The following is a 7591-nucleotide window of genomic DNA, read 5'->3' on the forward strand; positions in this document are numbered from 1 at the left end:
ATATATATATGTGTGTGTGTGTGTGTGTGTGTGTGTGTGTGTGTGTGTGTGTGTGCGTGTGTGTGTGTATGTGGACATGCAGGCACACATATATGGTCATTGCGGGTGTATGCAATGCATGTGTACGTATGTATGCTCATTTAAGAAAAAGTTTAAATACATGTCGAATAGAATGTTCTGACTACTAATTTAATGATACGGTTAGGCCAGCCAACACTTGGAGTTGAAAAGCTTTGATCAGTGGTGCTTGCAAGTTTTTCCCTAGAAGTTAGAGGTTAAATTGATTGAAGTGTATTTAAGGTAACGTTAACATATTTAATGTGGAGAACATTAAATGGCTTACTAGAAATAACTAGACGGTGAATATAAAAACCACCTTCATCCATGACTAATATTATCGTATTTATTCCACAAATACAAGTGACAACGCTGAACTTTATTGTTGTTGGCAAAGTAAAAGACTCACTACGTAAAACCACCAGGAACATGAATATATTTGGACTTCTAAGATATCTGAGGCATTTTAGAAATGATGAATGTTATTACAATGCTAGAGAAATTGTGGTAAAGTACTTGTTGGATATTGTATTTATGTATTAAGTTTTATACATGACAAGGACCAATACTACGTTGTTTTTCGAACTGAATTCGATAATATTAGCACAGTCTAATAAATTTCTTGATATCGAAAAAATAAATAGATTTTGTAACGGTAAGCAATAGAAGTAGACCAATATTTGTGGTCTAATCCTAACCGCTGTTAAATCTTACTGTCATCAATAGCTTACACGTTCATTACAAGTTCTTTTATTGCACTCAAACGGAATGACAATATAGGAAATGCATTCAAACGTCCACAGATTTTAGCTTTACCAAATTTTCATGTAATAACATACTGTATCAGCAGCGATTGAAATATATAGTACAGCTGAATAGGCTTGCGCGGCATGAAACTGAAGTCTCACATCAAAGAACAAAATACATAAACCAGTGCCAGTGTTGTATCCACGGACTTTTAATCATGATCCTAACACCCTATCAGTTAGAACTCATGATTACACATAATAATAATGATAATGATGACGATGATGATTGCGATAATAATAATATAATAATAATAATAATAATAATAATAATAATAATAATAATAATAATAATAATAATAATAATGAAAATGATAATGATGATGATGATGATGATAATAATTATAATAATAATGATGATGATGACGATGATGCTGAAGATGATGATGATTATAATAATTATAATGCTTTCTTTATCAATCAGTATGGGTTCGTGAAAGGATAAAATGTTTGTCAAATAAAGGCATGTAAGTAGTAAAATAACGGAAAAACACCCCAAATATTTCAAAGAAGAAAGAGTTCTCCCAGAAAGGGAGACAACTGATGACTGTTCGCGAATTTCAACCTCCCCATCCTCCCCAAAACCAAACACACAAAAAAACAAGAAAAACATTCACTCTGACTACTATAGTAATACCCGCCAACATCTTCGTTCGTGATGCCCGTTTACTGGGACTGTGACATCACTTTCATCACAGTTTCAAAGTTTCCTAGAAGGCAAAACTTCCCACTCTTACTTCCCTTCTTTCTATTTATTTCCAACTCCCAAAAGGGAGGGGTCTGTCTTCAACCCTTTCAGTCTTACCGTTCGTGATGCCCGTTTACTGGGACTGTGACATCACTTTCATCACAGTTTCAAAGTTTCCTAGAAGGCAAAACTTCCCACTCTTACTTCCCTTCTTTCTATTTATTTCCAACTCCCAAAAGGGAGGGGTCTGTCTTCAACCATTTCAGTCTTACCGAATGCATAAGTTCTTTCGCTAAGTTCTGCCGACTGCCATACGAAGGATATCTGTTTTTCCTAGCCTAAAGAAGGCGGAGGCGCGATCTTAACAATGCATGAAACTCGGTCAAGCTTGGATAATGACACTTTCTAGACTGTAGAGCTTGCCTCGAAATAGCAGTGCCATCTGGCAGCACTATTACGGTAGAGATCTCTTGAGAGCATCGATGGGCCTCTGAAGGTTCACTGGAAGAAAACAATAAGTTGATTCTCGTGGACGACCTGTGTCCCTGTGACGACGTCGTCGACCTACCTTGCATCTAACACATTGTAGAACGCGAAAATGGAAATTACACCAGCTACTCTGCCCGACAGATCGGAAATTGTGAGCGCCTGACGGCGATCTAGGTGTTTGGGGGTTCCGTATGGTTTTACGTTTGATCCAGGACTGCACATCTGTCGAAAAGAGGAGCTGTGAAAAGCGAGTCTACCAAACAGCGACCACACCTTCTCATTCTAAAAGGAGTCGCTGGAATGAAACCGTCTCATTGCATGTATGTGCACCACTAGACACAGTATATCCCGCCCTCCTCTTAGCAAGTATTGACAACAAAGGAAGCATCTAACCAGTGGTTTGAGTCTCCTCCACAGAAAGTAGAAGAGCAGGGTTCCCAGTTCGGTACGACAGAACCTGAGGCAACGAATGGCGGCCAGACATTAATATATAAAGGAAGTGATGCAAGCTTCACCACGTCTGCCTGACCTTTCAGGAATGACTTCTCCCAGCCATGATCCTCACCTTATCCACTTTATTCCAACATAGATTTCGGACAAATTGAACGATGACTCTTGAAGCTGCTGGAAAGCACGATGTCCCCTCACGAGATACCGAAATGCAGACACACTGACGTTTCGTAGTTCAATGTTTCTCCTACTACAGTCTCGTAAATTTTGCTTTATTTCATTGCCGATCACCTACACTATGTTTGTCTTGTCGACTGCGTGTGTTGACATGGCTTCCCCATATTCTACTGTACCTGGGAAGTCCCTCAACTTCTCTTGTCTTTGCAGTAGTGGTCCAAGACTCAGATCATACTCAAGAGATGAGACATTAGCCGAATTGTTTCGACTGTGGGGTATCTAATCGAGCAGATGTAGTTTGATATTACAGTGGTCCAACTGCGGAAGACAAGACTAATACTGGTAGCTGCCAGGACATCCGCCAAATATTGTCGAAAGAAAACAGCGATACCGACTTCCAGTTCCGATCTACACGCAGATTTCTACGCACATTATCCGCGTAAAATGTGCGTGAAATGTGCCCCCACATCCATATTAAATCTAGGTCATTGAGCAGTAAGGCCCTCCTTCTACGGCAACCTCTGGACATGAATGTATTCTACCTATTCACAGTAAGGCTATGATAGATAGATGATGGAAGAGGGGCTCCTTTACATTATTCATTTGGAGAAATAGATATTCCATTCCCTAGACTTGTCGTGGGTGTTTCCACAAACAGATCTTTTATATTTTTCTTGAAGTTTCCAAATCCATTTGGATAATAATTTAAAAAATGTTATATGTGTGTTGTAACATTTGAATGATTGTTACGTGTGTGGAAATGTTAATAGTTAATGTAACATAGTCATTGCGTGTGGTTGATGTATGTCATCCCTTATTTTGTATTGCTTGGATTTATGACTGTATATGTAATTTGCTGTTAGCTATGACCGTGACGTCTTTGACCTTGTCGTTTTAAGTGATGTTCAAGACTTGTTTCATGTGTCTCATTGTGTATGCATGCAGTTGTTTTTACCCCTTTGCCATATTTTGCATTTCAATACGAACACAACAAAGAGGGTGTACAATTGTATTGCTCAGTATAATTTACAATTCATTTTCATCGACATGAGCACGCTGTCCACAGTCACATCTTTGAAGACTGCGAATAATGAGTTGTAATATCAGCTGATCAGTCGACTTCATTTCCAGGAATAGAGGCAATTAATAAGGACATAAAATTGGATATGAATAAAAAAAAGTTAAAGAAATATACTAAACAAAAAAAGGATAATAATGCTGTGTGACTCTTCAGAATGAGACGTTTCATATTCAGCTGGCAGCAAATCCTTTCAATTCCAGATCAACAAAAAAGTAACGTTCCTCCTTGCTTTCAAAACAGGCCTCGCCTTTTCGGAACGGTGGGAATTGATCTGTAGAGTTGACCCCACTTCAGCATTTTTCAGATACAAAGTCTTATATCTATTTAAATGTGTTCGTATATACATATATACATGTATACATATATACATACATACGTTTGAGCGCGCGAGTGTATATATATATATATATATATATATATTATATATATAATATATATATATATACATATATACATGTATATATATATACATGTATATATATATTATATATATATATGTATATATATATATATGTATATATATTATATATATATATATATGTATATATATATATATGTATATATATGTATATATATATATATGTATATATATATATGTATATATATATGTGTATATATATATATATGTATATATATGTGTATATATATATGTATATATATATATATATGTATATATATATATACGTATATCGGACACAAATTCTCGCAGTAGGGCAAAGGCTAGATATTATGTGAATATCATCTGCTCATTCTCACAAATAAAACATGGCTAATGGCTAAATTTCTTTTCATACATTTTATAGTTCGATTCACTTCTATTTCTTCTCTTTCATTATGGCTAAAATCTAATGTTACAATTTAGTCATTTTTTTTCTCCTTTTTTAATAATTTATATGTGTTTATATCAGACAGAATCTTAAAATAAAGATATGAATAAATGGTGTACGCTTTATGGGTAAAAAATAATTTTTGTGCACTCCATATAACGAATCTGATTTTACTAGAATTTTTTCCTTTGGAAATGTTTATATCAAAGGATTATTTCCAATATAAAAGTGTGTCAGAAGGAAAATAAATAAATACCAAACATAAATAAGGATATTTATGTTTGCTTATGCGTTATTGGAAGTTAAAAATGTATTAAAAGAATATTCCTGTGCTAAATGTTGTTTGAGCGTTGATATGAATATAAAAGAAAATACTGCTCTCTCTCTCTCTTCCTCTCACTCCCCTCTCTCTCCATCTCCTTGTCCCTCTCTGCCTCTCTTTTTACACACTCACACACATGCACACACAAGCACACAAAGAAACATAGGCAATCTCGCACACGTACTCATCCACATACACGCACTCATAAACGTACATGCACACATACACATTATTCACACACACCTGTATGTATAGAGAAATACAAACACAACCATATATGTATTTATGTATAAAAAAAGTAGACAACGATAAATGTATAAATATATCCATTAATTTATCCTCACATACCACTACACATTAATTTATATACGCGTGTGTATATACCCATGCATGTTTGGCGTATGTAGGTGTGCACAAGGAAGCATTTCACATATATATACACGAATACACTATCTCGAATCAATATACACAAATATATATTTGTCTCCTCTTCTGTCTCTTTCTAGATCTGTCTCTCGTCCTCTATCACTTTAACTGTCTATTCTACAATAACTCATAAACACGCATATTAAAACACATACATATGTGCAAGTGCGTGTGTGTGTGTGTATGCGCGTGTATCGTAAAGTTAGGTAGACAGACAAACTGACAGGTAGGTAGATAGATAGATAGACTGAAAGAAAGAGAGAAGGAAGGAGACTGACAGAGAGAGAGAGAGAGACTGACAGATAGACAGAGACGGAGATAAAGAGAAATGGTGAAAGAAAGACGGAACATAATTGCCGAGTGATAGACAAACAGGCAGTGAGGCAAATAACACAAGATAAGATTTTATCTGTTTGTGCTGTGAAATAATTATTTAGATGCCATATGCGTAAATCAATTGGTGTTGATATAAAAATGCTATTCGGCTTCTTTAATCAATGTAATTAAAAATAACCAATCAATCAAATCTACAAACAAGCAAACATCATTAGTTGAAGCCAGCATTCATCAAATGTTTTGATGACAAGGTTATAGTATGACCTTTCGCTATCAAAATGAATCGTAGCTACTTAGTTAATACTCACAGATGTACAGAGAGATATAATACAAACAGTTATGCCGACGGCTATAGACAACTAATAGATACGTATTAAACAGCAGAAAATATTAGATGTATATAGCTCTAGAGCGAATAATATTAATGGTTTCAAATTTTGGCCAAAGCCCAGAAAATTCGGTCTGAGAGTGTCAGTCGATTATACCGACCCCCATTACTCAACTAGTACTGATTTTATGTGCACCAACAGGATGAAAATTAAAGTAGACATTTGGGGAGTGTGAGTGAACTCAGAAGGAAAAGTATTTCGTCTGCCGTTACGTTCTGAGTTCAAATTCCGCCGAGGTCGACTTTGCCCTTCATCTTTTCAGGGTCGATAAATTAAGTACCAGTTACGCACTGGGGTCGATATAATCGACTTAATCCGTTTATCTCTCCTTGTTTTTCCTCTCTGTGTTTAGCCCCTTGTGGGTAGTAAAGAAAAAGGTATTTCGTCTGCCTACACATTCTAAGTACAAATTCTGCCGAGGTCGACTTTGCCTTTCATCCTTTCGGGTGAGATAGAGAGACAGACAGAGAAACATGTGAGCTTGAGAAGAACGGCCCCAATACAGGAGGATGCTTTATTTATCGCTCCCGAAACGATGAGAGGCAAAGTTGACGGCGTTATTTGAGCATTACTCATTCCACTCATTCATAGCGCTCACTACTGAATGGGCTGCAAAGTGCTGAATATCCTGACCAAATATATTGTATTATTTCATTGAACAGATTGACACTTTTATAAATTTTTAACCAATATTTTATTAACAAATACCAGTTATGGTCCTTTTCTGTAGGTTTTCTCGAGTGCAGATAACGAATTTTCGTTTATAAAGTGCTTGATACAAATAATATTTTCTCTCTTGATCAATAAAATTTTCCATCCTAGCGAGTAATACATGTGCTTATACAACTGCCCTCGAGGCTGTCCGATCTGACTTCTTTGAATTACATTTGCTTACATATGACGTAATGTTCTGAGAGAATGCACAGTACATGTATATGCACACTCGACTCAAACAGTTACACACATACGTACATACATTATACGATTAACAAGAAAAAATATATGTATATATATATATATACATGTGTATGTATATATATATATATATATATGTGTGTGTGTGTGTTTTTACAGATACAGACACACACACAAACACAGAAGGCATATTTGCCTGCTTACATAAGTAACCACCTGCCTATGAACTTTCCAATATGCCTACATACATTCATCATGCATGCGAAGAGAGTAATACTGTGCAAACGTTTCTCTCAAAGCATATTATATCACCAGGGAAATTTTAAATGTTGCTAGCAAACTACCGAACAGAAAATTATGCGAGTGAAACTTGATGGTAGGCTAATGTTACAGAAATTCCACAATTAACAAAGCACTCCTCTCTCACCCAATTCAATTAATAATCCTTTCTACTATAGGCACAACATCTCGGTGAAATACCGCTAAGCATTTCACTCGGTGTACTAACGATTTTGCCAGCTCGCTGCCCCACCCAACTGAATTAATAACTGTAGCAGATAGTTGTGGCTGGTGTTTCCACTTGGAACACAACTAGCTAAAACTCAAGAGGTGCATATGGCCAAAGGAT

The sequence above is a fragment of the Octopus sinensis genome, linkage group LG8 (assembly GCF_006345805.1).
Source record: "Octopus sinensis linkage group LG8, ASM634580v1, whole genome shotgun sequence".
Lineage (NCBI taxonomy): Eukaryota > Metazoa > Mollusca > Cephalopoda > Octopoda > Octopodidae > Octopus > Octopus sinensis.